The 22,141-nt window shown below is 41.7% G+C and overlaps 1 protein-coding gene across 2 annotated transcripts in view; it reads left to right on the top strand.

The window, feature by feature from the left end:
* Positions 1 to 440: 440 nt before the first annotated feature.
* LOC115150882 (contactin-4) overlaps positions 441 to 22,141 on the top strand; it is an 89,048-nt gene continuing 67,347 nt past the window's right edge. For both annotated transcript variants that reach the window (XM_029694670.1, XM_029694671.1), the window contains exon 1: positions 441 to 581. The gene's annotated coding sequence lies outside the window, so the exon portion shown is untranslated. The remainder of the gene's footprint in view (positions 582 to 22,141) is intronic.

Genomic DNA, 22,141 nt, shown 5'->3' on the forward strand with positions numbered 1-22,141 from the left:
TCATACTAATGTGTCCCTGATTTAATATGTTACGTCTAGTCTATGAGACCAGGTTGTATGGACACATTGCTGTAAATGGACATAACAAAGGTGCGGCATAGAACATTGCTGATTGATAAATGTTGGTGGTAGGCTAGGATAGGTGTAGGCTATAGCCTCCTGTAGTTTTGTCATTCACTAAAAATGGGCAACAAGTTGTCCCAATTTATGAAGGATTAGCCTACACTTTAAATAGATGGGCTATTGTGAAGTCTGCACCACAAATTCATCTTCATATTCAATAGTCTGATGTTATATTCAAATTGTGTTGAGATAATTAGTATAGCCTATTCATGTGAACAACCATTATTTGATACAGATTGTGATTTATACGGGGGAGGGGTCTATGGTGTGGCGTTTTTCTGCCGTAAAAAGCCAGACTCACTTGAGAAACAGTTCGGACATCAAGCGGTTCTGTACCAAAAGCGGCTTGAGATCCCTGTGTCCCGGACGTCTCCACTGTCATCGTCTCCTCCATCCTCCTGGTTTTTAAGAACCTTTCCATTCGCCTGAAGCAATCTGTCCTGTCTTTTCTGTTGAAGGTAAGGTTGCATGAAAGTTATTATGTGAATGACGAATGTTAGCCTACTTCGGTGGTGAATGCGTTCACTCCACTTATAATTTGAGTAAACGCATAGCAGCAGGTATAACTAGTAGCCTAGGCTAGGCTACCTAGTCGCACCACAGCTGGTTGATTTGCGCATTTTCATGAACAACCTTAGATTGCCAGTTCATAGAACACAAATGAATGCTTTATCTCCCGGGTATATGAAGATAAAGTTCATATTCACCCCCCCCCCAAAAAAAAAACAGTCGGTGGCAGCATTTCGCGCGCTTCATTCTCGGATCTACACTTCAGTACAAGCAGCATTTGCCACTCGGAATTGCATTTCAAAGCATATTGTCAGTACATTCAAAATGGAAGGTTATCCGTTGTAGTTTTGTCAGTATAGCAAGCGTTTTAATTGATCTCCCCGCCTCATACCTTCACAGTTGGCGCACTAGTGCTTTCCAACGCTCCTTCCTGTTAACGGAAGACTCGGCGGACTATGGGGTTTTGTTTCAACTTGCGTCACAGAACGGGGTAGCTTGGTGAATGTTACTGGATTTCACCCAGCTTTTGAACCTATTTCGTATTCCCTTTCTGGGTTTTCTGAAGTTGTTCAGGTAGTCTATAGCCTAATTGCTGAACATGTCATACTCCAGTGGGTAGCTCCTATACCCTCCTAAGGCGGTACAACGTATTTCTGTTTGAAACAACCTGTGCATGAGCTGTCCACGGTGCTGATTTCTCTCTCTCTCTCTCTCTCTCTCTCTCTCTCTCTCTCTCTCTCTCTCTCTCTCTCTCTGTGTGTGTGTGTGACAGGCAGTGTGTGTGTTCATGTGTGCGTCAGATCTGTTATGCATATGTGCTGCTTTTAACTTCGATAATGGTAAGGTGGGACTTTGGTCAACAGGAACAGTTCTTGTTAACTACACCCAAGTCTGCTGTCATGATTGGCAGGAAATATATACCCTCCTCTCTTCTGACATGATTACCATAAAGTTCAAGCCCTGACAGTAAGGCAAAGCATAATGTATCATTAGCTGTTTTTCTTTGAAATGTAACTCAACATATTTATTCCATGATCACGCTCTTCAGTCACTTAGTCTGGCAAAACAATGATTAATGTACCACTTTGTGGCTTCATTTCTAAAGCAGTGACTTAATAAATCTGCCACGTCTCTGCAGCCCTGTCGATTAGTCTCAGGAGGGCCATTGAGAGAATACATATGGGCCCCCTCAGTTGCTCATGCCCAGCAGACAGACTGGCAGTGGCCCACTACGGCCTGACCATTCAGCCAGCTCTCACCGAATTGCAACAGATGTGAAATCACTCCATCTTCCACCATCCACGGGAAATGAATTAGAACATAAAATAAGTGATCCATTTGGTCATTGTTCTAGAGAGGAAAATATTGGCCATGCTGCTTCTCGCTGACAAATGTATGCATATTATAGACACATGATCCGAATGACAACACGGATGGGGTGTAATTGTCTGTGTCTATAACTGTCTCACCAATGCTACTATCACTGAGTTGTCTTATAAGTTGAGTAGACATGACATTTCTCTAAGGTATCATGCATTATGCATGTTCCCCCCAGTTCCCCTCGTTGGGATATGAAGCTGCACGGCAGTGAGTTCAGTGCAGGCCAGCAGGCCAGGGCAAGCATCTAGCTGAGGCCTAATCTTCACTTGGGCGATAGAGAGAGATAACAGTGATAGATGGAGCGGCTCGTGAGGTTTAACATCTTGAGCTCAGTGTTGTCTGCAGGGGTCAGGCCTGTGATATCAGACCGCCAGTTCAGCCAGCTCCACTCTCCCTCCACCCGTCCTCACGCCCGGGATCTTGGCAGTGTTAATAGCTGCAGGTGTGTATATGAGCCGGGCTGGTTCTGTATTCACGGCCACAGATGTTTTAATGAATGCTGTGTTGCTGCTCAGGCGCCTGTCAGTCCCTCGCATACTTCAAGTGAAATGCTTCCCTGGCCATCCGCCAGCTAGCCAGCAGGCAGCCAGGATGTTATTGTGACATGTGGGCTACATTCTCAGTGATGTCTTCAGGAAGTGCATTTTTGGAATGTTCAGTACTAGAATATAGGGAGGAAAGTGAGCAATGGTGCTTACTTATATGGCCCTGTTCGGTGATTGGAATGGAAGGAAATGTTCTTGCAATTAGTTAATGATGGCTCATTGCCAACTGAATCATGCTTTATGTCACCCTTGTTGTGGAAGTGAAAGATAATAACCCCCTTTTTAGACTCCCCGGAGATATCAACAAAGGTTCCTTGATGCATCCTTGATGCACACAATGCCACAATGCATTTAGCAAAATTACAATTTAATACCATTTTCAAAAGGCAAGGTTGCGTGGAGTAACCTTCTGATCAAGAACACCTACAGCTAAAATGTCCTTGAAAACTGTAAAAGAAAAAAAACAGATTTTTCCTGATCTGCACAATTCTTCAAAAGGGTTTATTTCTGATTGATCAAATACAGACATCATCAATATATATTTTCACTTGAAGAATCCATCTCCAATGGATTGCAGAATGCCAACATATCTTGCGAGGATATTTGAAGAAGCAGGGAGGGGGACATGTGGTAGGTCTGCAGGAGGCCAGGTACAGTAAAGAGGACAGACTGGTGACCTTCACCTGCTGATGGAGACTGATTGGAGTGTGGGTGGAGGCTGATCTATGTGACAGGAACCACCGTGATTTATTTCTGGTGCTGCCACAATCCTTAAAAACTGCCCTCAACATTTCACACCAAGTTATTAGAACTTACTGAATAACCTTTCGGGTGATGAAAGAACATGATAAGCGGTCTCCGTTTCAGTCCTTTATCGGAAACAGAAGAAAGATTGGCATTCTCCCCTGACACCCAGAGTGACGCAGAGGTTAGGGCAGCACGGCATTAATTGTTGATGTCGAGGCAAACAGCTATTTCTGTAAAGTCAATGGGTGGGTGCACCTATGTTTGATTTGTTTTGATTTGTAATTTGCTTTTCTCAGCAGAATCTTTACCTTTCAGTCATCCTCTTTCATTTAATACTCCTTGGCAGCAGAGGCTCATGAATAACTCAGAGCCCTCACTGTCAGTGCTTTGAGGGAGAGGGAATGGACGTATCATGTACTGTACCATTCTGAACTGGGAAGTACTTTCATCTATTTCCTGCTCCTCCTTCACTAAAAATACCCACCCTAGACCATTTAAAGTACTGTCTATACATTATCGTTGGGATTTCGTTTTTATGTGGAATTCATGAATAATTTTTGTCCTTGTTTTTTCTGTTTTCCATAATAATACTGTCACTATCAATTATTTATCAGAACCTGACTGTGAAGCCGTAAGCCTTTGTGTAAGGGTTTTGAACACATATTCCTCAATTACTTACAGCTTATGTAAGATGGCTGGCTCCACTGTGGTCACTCCTGGTTGTAATCTTCTTAGCAATAGACATTATTCATCATGCCGTGCTGCACATTAACTTGTCGTCATATATTTCCAAAGAGATAGATAGATAGATTATGCTCTCATGAGATTCATTTTGATTAATAGTATTTGTTGTTGTTGGGTGTAATGGTTGTGTAGGTGCAGGGTACTGTCACCACACTAATATTTGTATGAAATATCCAGCTCTAGATTCTAGGAAAATACTTAGGAAGTTTTACGTCATCAACCCTAATAGCAGTGTAGAAGTATTAGAATACGGAACAGGGTTTAACTCCAACCATTCTCAAACAGGACACAGTACTTAGAAATAAATTACCTCGAATTTTAACAGACAGAGTATTAATTCAGCATCTGCTCAATCCGGCGTTATGCAGTGGAGAAGTTGGAGCAGACTCTGGGGTTTAAGAGAAAGATGCCTGAGGATAATACCCTAGGAATAAGGTGGGAGCTGAGCTTAGCTACATCTAACAAATCCTCTGACTCACAGGCATCAGTAACACGTTGGTGGTAGAGAAGGTGGTGGTGCAGAAACCATACTGAGGATACGCTAGCTACAGTGCCTTCAGAACGTCTTCCCACCCCTTGACTTTTCCACATTTTGTTGTGTTACAGCCTGAATTTAGAATGGATTACATTGGGATTGTGTGTCACTGACCTACCCACAATACCCCATAATGTCAAAGTGGAATGATGTTTTTAGAAATGTTTACAAATTAATTAAAAAGCTGAAATACAAATAGTCTGGGTAGGCATTTGATTAGCTGTTCAGGAGTCTTATGGCTTGGGGTTAGAAGCTGATTAGAAGCCTCTTGGACCTAGACTTGGCGCTCCGGTATCGCTTGCCGTGCGGTAGCAGAGAGAACAGTCTTATGACTAGGGTGGCTGGAGTCTTTGACAATTTTTAGGGCCTTCCTCTGACACCGCCTGGTATAGAGGTCCTGGATGGCAGGAAGCTTGGCCCCAGTGATGTGCTGGGCCGTACGCACTACCCTCTGTCGTGCCTTGCTGTCGGAGGCCGAGCAGTTGCCATACCAGGCAATGATGCAATCCGTCAAGATGCTCTCGATGGTGCATCTGTAAAACCTTTTGAGGATCTGAGGACCCATGCCAAATCTTTTCAGTCTCCTGATGGGGAATAGGTTTTGTCGTAACCTCTTCATGACTGTCTTGGTGTGCTTGGACCATGTTAGTTTGTTGGTGATGTGGACACCAAGGAACTTGAAGCTCTCAACCTGCTCCACTACAGCCTTGTCGATGAGAATGGGGGCGTGCTCAGTCCTCCTTTTCCTGTAGTCCAAAATCATCTCCTTTGTCTTGATCACAATGAGGGAGAGGTTGTTGTCCTTGCACCACATGGTCAGGTCTCTGACCTCCTCACTATAGGCTGTCTCATCGTTGTTGGTGATCAGGCCTACCACTGTTGTGTCATCAGCAAACTTAATGATGGTGTTAGAGTCGTGCCTGGCTGTGCAGTCATGAGTGAACAGGGAGTACAGGAGGGGACTGAGCATGCACCCCTGAGGGGCCACCGTGTTGAGGATCAGCATGGGGGATGTGTTGTTACCTACCCTTACCACCTGGGGTGCGGCCCGTCAGGAAGTCCAGGATCCAGTTGCAGAGGGAGGTGTTTAGTCCCAGGGTCCTTAGCTTACAGATGAGCTTTGAGGGCACTATGGTGTTGAACGCTGAGCTGTAGTCAATGAATAGTGTTCTCACATATGTGTTCCTTTTGTCCAGGTGGGAAAGGGCAGTGTGGAGTGCAATAGAGATTGGATCATCTGTGGATCTGTTGGTGCGGTATGCAAATTGGAGTGGGTCTAGGGTTTCTGGGATAATGTTGTTAATGTGAGCCATGATCAGCCTTTCAAAGAATTTCATGGCTACAGATGTGAGTTCTATGGGTCGGTAGTCATGTAGGCAGGTTACCTTAGTGTTCTTGGGCACAGAGACTATGATGGTCTGCTTGAAACATGTTGGTATTACAGACTCAGACAGGAGAGGTTGAAAATGTCAGTGAAGACACTGGCCAGTTGGTCAGCGCATGCTCGGAGTACACGTCCTGGTAATCCGTCTGGCCCCGCGGCCTTGTGAATGTTGACCTGTTTAAAGGTCTTCCTCACATCGTCTGTGGAGAGCGTGATCACACAGTCATTTGGAAGAGCTGATGCTCTCTTGCATGTTTCAGTGTTACTTGCCTCGAAGCGAGCATAGAAGTGATTTAGCTTGTCTGGTAGGCTCGTGTCACTGGGCAGCTCGCGGCTGCGCTTCCCTTTGTAGTCTGTAATAGTTTGCAAGCTCTGCCACATCTGATGAGCGTAGGAGCCGGTGTAGTACGATTCAATCTTAGTCCTGTATTGACCCTTTGCCTGTTTGATGGTTCGTCGGAGGGCATAGCAGGATTTCTTATAAGCTTCTGTGTTAGACTCCTTGAAAGTGGCAGCTCTACCCTTTAGCTCAGTGCGAATGTTGCCTGTAATCCATGGCTTCTGGTTGGTGTATGTACATATGGTCACTTTGGGGATGACATCCTCGATGCACTTATTGATAAAGCCAATGACTAGTGTAGTGTACTCCTTAATGCCATTGGAAGAATCCCTTAACATATTCCAGTTTGCGCTAGCAAAACAGTCCTTTAGTTTAGCATCTGCTTCATCTGATCGCTTTTTTATAAACCGAGTCACTGGTGCTTCCTGCTTTAATTTTTGCTTGTAAGCAGGAATCAGGAGGATAGAGTTACTGTCAGATTTGTCAAATGGAGGGCGAGGGAGAGCTTTTTACGCTTCTCTGTGTGTGGAGTAAAGGTGGTCTAGAATTTTTTTCCCCTCTGGTTGCACATTTAACAAGCTGATAGAAATGAGGTAAAACTGATTTAAGTTTCCCTGCATTAAAGTCCCCGGCTACTAGCAGCGCCGCCTCTTGATGAGCATTTTCCTCTTTGCTTATGGCAGAATACAGCTGTGCGGTTTTAGTGCCAGCCTCTGTCTGTAGTGGTATACAGACAGCTACGAAAAATACAGATGAAAACTCTCTTGGTAAATAGTGTGGTCTACAGCTTATCATGAGATACTCTATCTCAGGCGAGCAAAACCCTTAGACTTCCTTACATATTGTGCAAACATACAAATAGCATGGTTGGTTAAGAGTCGATAAGACGGCAGCCCTACCCTCCGGCGCCATCTTTAGGTTCAGTCTGCTTTCCAACAGACACTAGGAGACAAATTCACCTTTCAGCAGGACAATAACCTAAAACACAAGGCCAAATATACACCGGAGTTGCTTACCAAGATGATATTGAATGTTCCTGAATGGTCTAGTTACAGTTTTGACTTAAATCGGATTGAAAATCAATGACAAGACTTGAAAATGTCTGTTTAGCAATGATCAACAACCAACTTGACAGAGCTTGAAAAAATGTTTCAATAATAATGTGAAAACATCGTACAATTCGGGTGTCCAAAGCTCTAAGAGAGTTACTGCCAAAGGTGATTCTAATATGTATTGGCTCAGGGGTGTGAATACTAATGTAAATGATATATTTCTGTATTTAATTTTCAATACATTTGGAACAATTTCTAAAAACATGTTTTCACTTAGTCATTGTGGGCTATTGTGTGTAGATGGGTGAGGAAAAAAAGAAATGTAATCCATTTTGAATTAATGCTGTAACATAACAAAATGTGGAATATGTCAAGGGGTATGAATACTTTGGGAAGGCACTTTATATACTGTAGTAGAGACTCGACTGAGTCCAGGGCCACCCGCATCAGCCTAAAAGAGGACATGCATGTTGGCCTGTCACGCAAGACAGATACTGCGCAAACCCTCGCAAACTATATTATAACAGTAGCAATTTCCAGTTAAACAGAAATCTAAAACATGTCATGTAGAATTTATGTCTTCAAAAAGTGTGAAGTATAAATTTGAGTTACACCGGGGTAGTGACTTGGGCTGAAGTACAGTTTTTGAGACTTGGAGACTTCCTTTCAGAGGAATGCCTCAGAGGATTCAATATGTATTCTGGAAATTGAGTTTTGGTCAAGGCTCCCAAGGCAGTCAGATTGGGGCTGAATAATATTTGGAGCTTGTACATACAAGCCATTGTGTTTTGTGATTGCTTCTTCCAGTAGCAAATACAGAGCACATTTTTGTCTCTGTTTTCTGCTCTCTTAATTATTGACAAATCAATTTCATAGACCTAACATACATTCAGAAACATATGGGTAATGTTTACAAATACTGTACATATTTTCCATTTAAAGTTATGTATTTTTAAATAAATAAAAACATATGTCAATTCTCGAATAACCTCAACTCCCATAGCTCTCAATCTTCCTGTATGCATAATCTATTCCATATTTCACATTCACACTTCTAAACTTTCTCTTTCCATAATCTGCGGTTTTGCATATTCCACTCCTTCATCTTTGAAATCCTACCTCCTGTCAGTAATTTCAACATCCACCTGCAGGAGAGGAATTTCACAGGTGCTTCTTTGAGCACTGTAAGAAAGTTCAATTCAAAACTCCCTAGAAATCTTGATTTTCTGGTATGTCTCAGGGTTTGCCACTTGCATTGTCCCAAGTATAGCCCAGTAGCAGTAGCAGTTGCATGGCTGCGTTGTGTTACTCTCTGTATTGCTGCATTGTAATACATGCCAGTGTCACACCATTGCCTCATACTTTTTTCAATCAGGCCCCCAGTTTTCGGGTCTGGAGCTTGAAGTCATGAGCTCTGCTGGTCGGCTACTGCGTAGAAACCTAGCAATGCCAAAAGGCCTGGTCTGCCCTAGAAAGCTTATCTAAATTACGATCGCAAGAACTGCTAAACAACCTTTTCTTTTTTAGACTGACGTTTTTGGGCTCTAAAATAAGTTTCATCCCCACAGTGAATTATTTTAACTTCGCTACAAATTAAGATATTTTATTAAATAGTGATCCATTCTGACTACTACATGTGTCATTACACACAACCACTTGCTGACACAGACCAATCACGGGCAGGCAGGCTACAAGGAGGCATTAAGGCTGACTCTCTCAGGCAGGATGAAAATGACTACATTGACCAAGATCCTTTGCTAGTTAGGGCCACCTTCACCATGATCCATAGCAATTGTTTGGTGCCATTCAGCCCCATTCAGAAATATGGCACACTTCAAATTCAAATACTTCTGGCTTCATCCGCCATCAGGAGTTTTCCATAGGAATATGTTGATGACGTCAACGCTATCACTATCTACTGGGTTTTAACGTCTATGTTTCAGCACCCTATTTCTGGCAGTGTGCCTCCAGTTGCTAGAAGGTTACATTTACTGTTATGTGAATTTCTTATGCAGTTGTGTTTGTGAAGATAGCATCTGACAGGCCCTGACCTCTGCATACTGTACACTGCGCTGCTAGCTCACACGTTACAAGCACCTCTATTCCACTTATGTTTTCTTTTACTGCATTATCAATGTCCCCCATTCTCAACCATACACACTCGCAATAGGAAGGTTAAGATCACAGAACTGAACATTACATTTAGATTGAGCAAGATCTCATAATAATGAATGGTGCCGTATCTCATAATAATGAATGGGGGGTGATGGTCGACAAAAGTATGTGTCTCTTTCAGTCTCCATTTTTTATGGAACTGTATGTTCCACTCTTTGTAAAACATATGCAGGCTTTCAGTGTCCTCTCAGTAAGAAAAGAGAGTACTCTATGTTCTCTATGTTGCTTGGTTCACAGTTTAATGGAAATGTGGGGGGATTATAATGAACAGTTAGTACTGTATACTAATTAAAGCTTTAAGGTGATAAATAATTTTGTTAATCACCACGCATAATTGAAGATGCTTCAGACCAGGGCAGCATTTTCAACTTTTTCAGTTGTTGGCACCAGCCCATAATTTGGTCGCAGTAGGAAAAATGTGTAACCGTTTTAGAAAGTCATTCACAGTGCTTGATTAAGAGGTGTAACAGACCACTGAGAGAGTATTCAAGAAGAACATTGTTTCATTTACACTCTTAGAAAAAAGGGTTCCAAAAGGGTTCTTCAGCTGTCCCAATAGAAGAACCCTTGTGCAAAGGGTTCTACATGGAACTGAAAGGGGTTCTACCTGGAACTGAACAAAGTTTTTACCTGGAACCAAAACTAGTTATTCAAAGGGTTCTCCTATGGGGACAGCCGAAGAACCCATTTAGGTTCTAGATAGCACCTTTTTTTCTAAGCATGTAACATGTCCATGCAGGAATGCATGATTCAAAATATTTTGATGTGCACCTAATCCAGTGATTGTCAAGAGTGTTGGGTTGACAATTAGGCTATTGTTATGTTTTACTGTTAAAATAGGGCTCCAGAATTGTATGTAGTTAAATAGAGATACCTCCTCTCTGTCTACACCCATTCAGCATTGTTCACACCCTCTTAATCTTTAGCCCACCCATCTCTTTGAGGATTGATCAGAGCATTCTGTCCTAACAACAGCAGTCAAGCACCCAAGCTAACTGGCTAATGTTGGCTAGCTTGCTAGCTACTTCCAGACACAAATGAGACACAAACCGCTCACTGACCATTTTACTCGCTCTAGCAGAGCTGTTTAGGCTATATTTATTTTATCTAGAGTGTTGGTGACTGCAACTGTGCTGCTGGCAACAATTTACACTTTTTTGCCAACGTTTACTGACACCAGCCATATTCAACGGGTGTTGAGCGTTCGTAAATTCGTCAGTTTTTCTTTGCTCTTTACTAGCTACATCTATCAACAGTTGTCACAGTGACATCATTCAAATTCTTTTGAAATGGTTACCTGCACAGTGGAGTCTAATTCCACTGATTTCAAAACTCAGTCCTCCAGAAAGTGGAGAACAACACTTATGCAGTTCTACTAGGCAATATATATATTTTAAAAGCTGCGTTAGACAGGATTACCTACACATACTGACCAACTCAAATAGACAGAAGCGTACTACATGGCAGACCAATCCGAACTCGTCTCTCGGCATGTCCAGCCCACTTACTATCTCAGCCACTCATGGCTAGCAGGAAGGTTGCTGACTTTTTCTGTGGCTAAACCAACTAGGCCCGTAATTTAACAATTTTATTCGGATTTACAGATGACATACAAGTTTGTTATTAAGGCACATGACAGTTCACATGTTCCAGAAGGCCTTTCTGCCAAAAAACGCATTTAGATTTAAAAAAAATAGTTTATGTTCAAATGTCTCTCCTGTGAAGTAGTGACGTGCGACATACGCCTAGTTTTCTGAAATGAGTCACATATCATAGGCTAATTTATTTGGGGCTAATTCACCACCTGAGTAAGTGAAAACTCAAAACAAATTAGCTAGAACAGTGGTTCTCAAACCTTTCGGGTCTGGAGAACCCTTTTGTGATAGCAAATTCATCAGGGACCTCCTCATAATCAGAACACAACTCGAGTGAGATAAACATAGCACACAAGGAGTTTTACTATGACTTCTGCAGTGCATGGCTGGATGAACCATGTCTCGGATATAGGGCTCGGGCACTGGGAAGGAACATTTTAAAGGCCCGTTTCTTGGCCCGCATCGGAGAGATAATTATGTTGTTTCCAAGGAAATTTCCTGTAATTGTACACATTTTGTCATGGAGCAGAGAAATGTTTTGTTGGTACAGCTTTAAAGCTAGTATCCTGCAATTCCGCACATTTTCCAGGGGGCAGACAGAAAACATTGCAGTTTTAAAGCTTAAATTACAGTGCATTTATGTAAAAAATTGTGGAGTGCTGTCGATACCAATATCCCCAGGCCCATGTTGGCCAGGGTTAAGAACATAAGAGATGAATAATATTGCATTGTATTGTATTGTATTGTATTACACACTCTAAACTTATTCCACGGATCCCTTAGCCAAAATGTGTTTAATATGTTGTTGTTAGTAATATACATATTTGTGTGTGTGTGTGTGTGTGTGTATATGTGTGTGTGTGTGTGTGTGTGTGTGTATGTATATATATATTTATTTATTTTAAAGCAGTACCTCCCCACTTTGAGGACCCCTAACCTAGATCACTTTAATTATTATATATTTTTTAATTTAACCTTTAATTTAACCTTTATTTAATATAACTAGGCAAGTCAGTTAAGAACAAGTTTTTATTTACAATGACGGCCTACACCGGCAAAACCCAGACGATGCTGGACCAATTGTGCGCCGCCCTATGGGACTCACTAACTCTAAACATAAATCCACTACTAGTAGCAATGCATTAATCCAACAGTAAATTTAATGTATAGATAAAAAAAATTGGCAGTTGTAGTATGGCCCTCTAAAATCTGTTAGATTTTTTGTCTAATTTTGTCTAAACCATACCAGGAGACCACCTTTTAAGGTCTGGGAATAATATAAAACATTTTGATTTTGGAGTGTAGTTACCCTTTAATTGCAAGTAATCATCATATCATTCTGCCAGGTAGGCAAAGGCTAGTTAACATTTATTTGAGAAGGTTTTTGGGGATGCCTATCTACCAGTAGACAGTTATTAGCATCGTCGCTAATGGCTACACAAAGTTGTAGACAGGCACACCGCACACACACAGACAGGGGCATTCCCGTGCAGTTGCCTCTTCAGAAGGTTGCAGGAAATACAAATCACTGATGCTTTCTGTTCATGTGTTATGATAAACTTGGTATAAGTATTTCATTTTCTAATAAGTTCAGCACATTTTGAATATTGTTGAATTCCTTTTTAATGTCTGGATTCCGTGATTCTGTGCACATTCTCAGCAGTGCAGATTTTTAAGCAGTAGCTTCCAAAGCTGGATTTTGGAATGTTATAGCCTACAACCAGAACACATTTTCTCCCAGAGCATGAGGGGAGATAGCTCAAAGGTCGGCAGATGGCACTATTGAGTCGTTTCATCTTACCGTCCAAAGGGAATATTTGTATATAATGTGCTCTGAGAATTGGGAAGCAAGTTCAGGGAGTGAGTGTTTTAATAAATAAACACTACATAGTACAAAACTAAGAAACATGAAAAACGCACAGAACTGACACAGGAACAGAAACAATAACAAAAACAATAACGCCTGGGGAAGGAACCAAAGGGAGTGACATATGTAGGGAAGGTAATCAGGGAGGTGATGGAGTCCAGGTGAGTCTGATGATGCGCAAGTGCGCATAATGATGGTGACAGGTGTGCGCCATAACGAGCAGCCTGGAGATCAAGAGGCCGGAGAGGGAGCACACGCGACAGTACCTCCTCCCCGACGTGTGGCTCCAGCCGCAGGACGCCGACCAAAAATACGATCCCAGGGTTCAGGAGCGGACCGGTCACCCCTGCTGATGCGCTAGAACCTGTCGCCGGCTGGGACACGGCAACCTGGCAGACCGGCTGAGGCAGGGGAGCCTGGCGATCCGGCTGAGGCACAAAAGCCTGATGAGCCATTGGAAGCAGGGGAGCCTGGCAATCCGGCGAAGGCGTGAAAGCCTGACAAGCCGGCTGAGGCAGGGGAGCCTGGCGATCTGGCTGAGGCATGAAAGCCTGTAGCAGCTCCCTGACCCGACATCATTCCACCTGACACAAATAACAAAAAACACTCCCTGATGCTTCCCTTATGTGAGGCGTTATTCTGTAAGGGTGTGCACTGAGATTCAGGAAGCAAGTTCAGAGAGTGAGTGTTTTAATAAATAAGCAAAACATAATACAAAACTAAGAAACTCGAACAAAGCACAGAACTGAATTTTTTTTAGTTGTGTATTGATTTTAAGAAAGGCATTGATGTTTATGGTTAGGTACACATTGGTGCAACGACAGTGCTTTTTTCGCGAATGAGCTTGTTAAATCATCACCCGTTTGAGGAAGGAGGCTGCGATTCGATGATAAATTAACAGGCACCGGATCGATTATATGCAACGCAGGACAAGCTAGATAAACTAGTAATATCATCAACCATGTGTAGTTAACTAGTGATTATGTTAAGGTTGATTGTTTTTTATAAGATAAGTTTAATGCTAGCTAGAAACTTACCTTGGCTCCTTGCTGCACTCGCGTAACAGGTGGTCAGCCTGCCACGCAGTCTCCTCGTGGAGTGCAATGTAATCGGTCATAATCGGCGTCCAAAAATGCCCATTACTGATTGTTATGAAAACTTGAAATCGGCCCTAATTAATCGGCCATGCCATTAATAGGTCGACCTCTAGTCTCTACCTTCTTGCCCTTTGTGCTGTTGTCTGTTCCCAATAATGTTTGTGCCATGTTGTGTTGCTACAGTACCATGTTGTTGTCATGTTGTGTTGCTACCATGCTGTGTTTTCATGTGTTGCTGCCATGCTTTGTTGTTGTCTTAGGTCTCTCTTTATGTAGTATTGTGGTGTCTCTCTTGTCGTGATGTGTTTTTTGTCCTATATTTTTATTTTTATTTTATTTTATCCAGTGACGACGATAACCGTTTAGCTAGCTAGCAAGCTAAACATTTGGTTACCTGGCATCGGGAGCAACGTGAGTTACAGCATGGTGAAGGTGAATTCAATTCTTTGTTCAACATATTTTAGTGTCCAATCAAAAAAGCATATTTTGACCAATTGGTTAAATAATATGTTCATTCTGTAGATTATCCTCTAATAAAACCAATGGTCCTAACCTCAAGTCTCTATCATAATCCGTGTAGAAGTTATTGGAGTTCACCCTTGTAGGATGGAACATTTCTGTTATTTTTCAAAGTTTTCTCAAAGTTTGCTTTTTATTTAGCAAAGCCTTTTACAGTTAATTCAGTTTGTGTCATGCTAATTTAGCTTTTTGCAACCCATTAACTATGAAGTCCACAAAAGCACAACATTCAAATTCTTCAAAAGTTATGTCAACAGAGCTCGGTGCTTATTATCAGATGTATTAGGATACAAAATCTGACTTTTTGGATATCATTTTAATGATACAGTATGTTTGAGAAAGACCCCACTGAGTGATTCAGAAAATTAATATTCATATTTGTCTTGATAAAATTTATTTAATTTCATCACTCTAGGCAGAGTGGGTGGACAGCCTATATATTGCTAGCTAGCAAATTATCTAGCTAGTTGTAGGCAAAGGACTTTCTTCAATTTCTGGCTTGCTAGCTAGCAACATTAGTGAAGCTAGCTGGCTAGCTAGCAACATGACATCAATTCTGTATACTGGAAGCAGTGAGAACTCTATTAGACTGTAAGCCTCAGACCAGATTTCCAAGGATCTCCCAAAAAACAGATGTCCCTGCCCTGGAAACGAGAGAAAGGAATATTCCCTTTGGACAACAAGGGCTAGGGGGGAAAGGAATGGTGAGTGTCTCACTCATCTCAGCAGCAGGCCCAAGTGAAACAGGCACAGGGGCAGGGCAGAGACTTTCATTAAAGGAATCATGAGCATAATGCACATTATTGTTTGACCAAATCATGGTTTTAGCCTCCTAAAAAACAAGGAAGTTTGGAGTGAGGTGACCACGTTGAATGTGCAGCTTGTACTGCTACCAATAAGAAATTTGACTCGCACCTAGGAACCTATTCATCTTGACAACGCAAGACATGGAGAGGGGCGGCAATGTATGCATGTTATTTTTATGTCCGGGTTAATTCGCGTAACCTTTTTGTAGTGCAATCTTATTCTGTGGATGTATTAACATCACATTAACTGGGAAAGTAATGTCAGTGCCACACTCTATGCAGTTCCGCAAGGATGTAATTGAGATCCCATAGGATGGGAAATTGCAAGTCTCATATTAGCACAGTAATATCTCCATCTACCTCCACAAATGGTTTAGAATTACAGCCTTAAAACATAACACCTCTCTCTGAGTGGATGATTCATTTCTGGCACTGCATTTGAATGGGGTGGAATATACTGTATATTGATTCCATACACACCACTGCCATTTGTACCGAACTTATTTCAATAAAACTCAGATATCAACTCGTACATTGCCTTCAGAATGTATTCACACACCTTGACTTTTTCCACATTTTGTTGTGTTACAGCCTGAATTTAAAATGGATTACATTTCGTTTTTTGTCACTGGCCTACACACAATACCCCATAATGTCAAAGTGTAATTATGTTTACAAATTAATAAAAAATGAAATGCTAAAATGTCTTGAGTCAATAAGTATTCAGCCCCTTTGTTGTGGCAAGTACGGGAGTGAAAATGTGCTTAACAAGTCACATAATGAGTTACATGGACTCACTGTGTTTGCAATAATAATGTTTAACATGATTTTTTAATGACTACCTCATCTCTGTACCCCACACATACAATTATCTTTAAGGTCCCTCAGTCGAGTACTGAATTTCAAACACAGATTCAACCACAAAGACCAGGGAGGTTTTCCAATGCCTTGCAAAGAAGGGCACCTATTGGTAGATTGGAGAAGAAAACAAATCTGACATTGAATATCTCTTTGAGCATGGCAAAGTTATTCATTACACTTTGAATGGTGTATCAATACACCCAATCACTACAAAGATACAGGCGTCCTTCCTAACGCAGTTGCCGGAGAGGAAGGAAACCACTCAGGGATTTCACCATGAGGCTAATGGTGACTTTAAAACAGTTTACAGAGTTTAATGGCTGTGATAGGAGAACTAAGGATGGATCAACAACATTGTAGTTACTCCACAATATTAACCAACTTGACAGAGTGAAAATAGGGAAGCCTCTACATAATACAAATATTCCAAAACATGCATCCTGTTTGCAATAAGGTACTAAAGTAATTCTGCAGAAAATGTGGCAAAGCAATTCACTTTTTGTCCAGAATACAAAGCTTTATGTTTGGGGCAAATCCAATACAAGACGTTAATGAGTACCACATTGTCACAGAAAATGTCATACTTGTCGTTGAATATGTCGTATGGGAGATAGAAGGACCAAGGCGCAGCGGGATTGTGGACACTCATGTTTATTACTGATAAAAACATGTAAGGTATCCACTTGAGAAAAAACAAAACAACAAACAATACTCACAACAGCAACAGTGTGGCAGGCTCAAACAAACGCAGTGCACACAACAATTCCCCACAACCCCAAAGACAAACACACACACCTATATAGGACTTCCAATCAAAGGCAACTATACACACCTGCCTTCAATTGGAAGTCCCAATCATCCACCCAACATTTAACAAACACAAACCCCCTGCCACATCCTGACCTAGACAAAGCAATACGCCCTCTGCTGGTCAGGACATGACACACATTCCATATTTTCAAGCATAGTAGTGGCTGCATCATGTTATGGGTATGCTTGTAAGCGTTAAGAACTGGTCAGTTTTTCAGGATAAAAAATAAATGGAATAGAACTAAGCACAAGCTAAATCTCACAGGAAAACCTGGTTCAGTCGGCTTTCCAACAGACACTGAGAGATAAGTTCACCTTTCAGCAGGACAATAACCTAAAACACAAGGCCAAATCTACACTGGAGTTGTTTACCAAGAAGACATTGAATGTTGCTGTGTGGACGAGTTATAGTTTTGACTTAAATCTACTTGAAAATCTACGGAAAGATGTGAAAATGGTTGTCCACCAAGGATCAACAAACAATCAACCAATTTGAAAGAGCTTGAAGAATTTTGAAAGGAATAATGAGCAAATGTTGCACAATCCAGGTGTGAAAATCTCTTAGAGACTTACCCAGATAGACAGCTATAATCGCTGCCAAAGGTGTTTCTACAATTTATTGACTCAGGGGTGTGAATACTTATGTACAGTACCAGTAAAAAGTTTGGACACATGGAATCATGTAGTAAACTAAAAAGTGTTAAATAAATCAAAATATATTTTAGATTTTAGATTCTTCAAAGTAGAATGACAGCTTTGCACACTCTTGGCATTCTCTCAACCAGCTTCATGAGGAATGCTTTTCCAACAGTCTTTAAGGAGTTCCCACATATGCTGATCACTTGTTGGCTGCTTTTCCTTCACTTTGAGGTCCAACCCATCCCAAACCATCTCAATTGGGTTGAGGTCGGGTGATGCAGCACTCCATCACGCTCCCATGTCAAATAGCCCTTACATAGCCTGGAGATGTGTTTTCGGTCATTGTCCTGTTGAAAAACAAATAATTGTCCCACTAAGCGCAAACCAGATGGGATGGTGTATCGCTGCAGAATGCTGTGGTAGCCATGCTGGTTAAGTGTGCCTTGAATTCTAAATAAACCAGTGACAGCAAAGCACCCCCACACCATCACACCTCGTTCTCCATGCTTCACGGTGGGAACCACACATGCGGAGATCATCCGTTCACCTACTCTGCATCTCACAAAGACAAATTTCAAATCTCAAATTTGGACTCAACAGACAAAAACAACAGATTTAATGTCTAATATCCATTGCTCGTGTTTCTTGGGCCAAATAAGTCTCTTCTTATTATTGGTGTCCATTAGTAGTGGTTTCTTTGCAGCAATTCGGCCATGAAGGCCTGATTCAAGCAGTCTCTGAACAGTTGATCTTAAGATGTCTGTTACATGAACTCTGTGAAGCATTTATTTGGGTTGCATTCTGAGGTGCAGTTAACTCTAATGAACTTATCCTCTGCAGCAGATGTAACTCTGGGTCTTCCTTTCTGGTGGCGGTTCTCATGAGAGCCAGTTTCATCATAGCCAGTTTCATCCGACTGCACTTGAAGAAAATGTTCCAGGTTGACTGACCTTCAGGTCTTAAAGTAATGATGGACTGTTGTTTCTCTTATAGCTTATTTGAGCTGTTCTTGCCATAATATGGACTTGGTCTTTTACCAAATAGGGCTATCTTCTATATACCACCCCTACCTTGTCACAACACAACTAATTGGCTGAAATGCATTAAGATGGAAAGAAATTCCACAAAATAAATTTTAACAAGACACACCTGTTAATTAAAATGCATTCCAGGTGACTACCTCAGGAAGCTAGTTGAGAAAATGCCAAGAGTGTGCAAAGCTGTCTTCAAGGCAAAGAGTAGCTACTTCGAAGAATCTCAAATATATTTTGATTTGTTTACTACTTTATTGGTTACTACATGATTCCGTATGTGTTATTTCATTGTTTTGATGTCTTCACTATTATTCTGCAATATAGAAAAGAGTAAAAATAAAGAAAAACCCTGGAATGAGTAGGCGTGTCCAAACTTTTGACTAATACTGTAAATTAGATATTTTTGTATTTAATTTTCAATAAATGTGTGCTTTGTCATTATGGGGTATTTTTTATTTATTTTTATTTATTTCACCTTTATTTAACCAGGTAGGCAAGTTGAGAACAAGTTCTCATTTACAATTGCGACCTGGCCAAGATAAAGCAAAGCAGTTCGACACATACAACAACACAGAGTTACACATGGAGTAAAACAAACATACAGTCAATAATACAGTAGAAAAATAAGTCTATATACAATGTGAGCAAATGAGGTGAGGTAAGGGAGGTAAAGGCAAAAAAGGCCATGGTGGCAAAGTAAATACAATATAGCAAGTAAAACACTGGAGTGGTAGATTTGTAGTGGAAGAAAGAGCAAAGTAGAAATAGAAATAATGGGGTGCAAAGGAGCAAAATAAATAAATTAATTAATTAATACAATAGGGGAAGAGGTAGTTGTTTGGGCTAAATTATAGATGGGCTATGTACAGGTGCAGTGATCTGTGAGCTGCTCTGACAGCTGGTGCTTAAAGCTAGTGAGGGAGATAAGTGTTTCCAGTTTCAGAGATTTTTGTAGTTCGTTCCAGTCATTGGCAGCAGAGAACTTGAAGGAGAGACGGCCAAAGGAGGAACTGGCTTTGGGGGTGACCAGAGAGATATACCTGCTGGAGCGCGTGCTACAGGTGGGTGCTGCTATGGTGACCAGTGAGCGGAGATAAGGGGGGACTTTACCTAGCAGGGTCTTGTAGATGACAGGGGGTTTGGCAACGAGAATGAAGCGAGGGCCAGCCAACGAGAGCGTACAGGTTGCAGTGGTGGGTAGCGTATGGGGCTTTGGTGACAAAATGGATGGCACTGTGATAGACTGCATCCAGTTTATTGAGTAGGGTATTGGAGGCTATTTTGTAAATGAAATCGCCGAAGTCGAGGATCGGTAGGATGGTCAGTTTTACGAGGGTATGTTTGGCAGCATGAGTGAAGGATGCTTTGTTGCGAAATAGGAAGCCAATTCTAGATTTAACTTTGGATTGGAGATGTTTGATGTGAGTCTGGAAGGCGTGCTTACAGTCTAACCAGACACCTAGGTATTTGTAGTTGTCCACATATTCTAAGTCAGAACCGTCCAGAGTAGTGATGCTGGACAGGCAGAGTTCGATTTGACACATTGAACTCTATCAGAGAAGTAGTTGGTGAACCAGGCGAGGCAATCATTTGAGAAACCAAGGCTATTGAGTCTGCCGATGAGGATGTGGTGATTGACAGAGTCGAAAGCCTTGGCCAGGTCAATGAATATGGCAGCACAGTATTGTTTCTTATTGATGGCGGTTACAATATCGTTAAGGACCTTGAGCGTGGCTGAGGTGCACCCATGACCAGCTCTGAAACCAGATTGCATAGCGGAGAAGGTGCGGTGGGATTTGAAATGGTCGGTAATCTGTTTGTTGACTAGGCTTTCGAAGACCTTAGAAAGGCAGGGTAGGATAGATATAGGTCTGTAGCAGTTTGGGTCAAGAGTATCCCCTCCTTTGAGGGGGATGACAGCAGCTGCTTTCGAATCTTTGGGAATCTCAGACGACACGAAAGAGAGGTTGAACAGGCTAGTAATAGGGGTTGCATCAATTTCGGCAGATCATTTTAGAAAGAAAGGGTCCAGGTTGTCTAGCCCGGCTGATTTGTATGGGTCCAGATTTTGCAGCTCTTTCAGAACATCAGCTGACTGGATTTGGGAGAAGGAGAAATGGGGAAGGCTTGGGCGAGTAGCTGTGGGGGGTGCAGTGCTGTTGACCGCGGTAGAGGTAGCCAGGTGGAAAGCATGGCCAGCCATAGAAAATGCTTATTGAAATTCTCAATTATAGTGGATTTATCGGAGGTGACAGAGTTTCCTATCCTCAATGCAGTGGGCAGCTGGGAGGAGGTGTTCTTATTCTCCATGGACTTTACAGTGTCCCAGAACTTTTTTGAGTTTGTGTTGCAGGAAGCACATTTCTGCTTGAAAAAGCTAGCCTTGGCTTTTCTAACTGCCTGTGTATATTGGTTTCTAACTTCCCTGAAAAGTTGCATATCACGGGGGCTGTTTGATGCTAATGCAGAACGCCACAGGATGTTTTTGTGTTGGTTAAGGGCAGTCAGGTCTGGAGAGAACCAAGGGCTATATCTGTTCCTGGTTCTAAATTTCTTGAATGGGGCATGCTTATTTAAGATGGTGAGGAAGGCATTTAAAAAAAATAACCAGGCATCCTCTACTGACGGGATGAGGTCAATATCCTTCCAGGATACCCGGGCCAGGTCGATTAGAAAGGCTTGCTCGCTGAAATGTTTCAGGGAGCGTTTGACAGTGATGAGTGGAGGTCGTTTGACCGCTGACCCATTACGGATGCAGGCAATGAGGCAGTGATCGCTGAGATCTTGGTTGAAAACAGCAGAGGTGTATTTAGAGGGCAAGTTGGTTAGGATGATATCTATGAAGGTGCCCGTGTTTACGGCTTTGGGGTGGTACCTGGTAGGTTCATTGATGATTTGTGTGAGATTGAGGGCATCAAGCTTAGATTGTAGGATGGCTGGTATTGTGTGTAGATGGGTGATATTTATTTATTTTTTAAGCCATTTTGAATTAAGGCTGTAATACAACAAAATGTGGAATAAGTCAGTGGTTATGATAACTTTCTGAACCTTTGGAAAGTATTCAGACCCTTGACTTGTACCACATTTTGTTACGTCACAGCCTTAATTCAAAAATGTATTAAATAAATAAAAAATGCATCAGCAATCTACACACAATACCCCATAATGACAAAGCGAAAACAGATTTTTAGAAATGTTTGCACATTTATTTATTTTAAATACCTTATTTACATAAGTATTTCAACACTTTGCTATGAGACTTGAAATTGAGTTCAGGTACATCCTGTTTCCGCTGATCATCCTTGAGATGTTTCTACAACTTGATTGAAGTCCACCTGTGGTAATTTCAATTGATTGGACATGATTTGGAAAGGGATT

This window comes from Salmo trutta, chromosome 16 (assembly GCF_901001165.1).
Source record: "Salmo trutta chromosome 16, fSalTru1.1, whole genome shotgun sequence".
NCBI lineage: Eukaryota > Metazoa > Chordata > Actinopteri > Salmoniformes > Salmonidae > Salmo > Salmo trutta.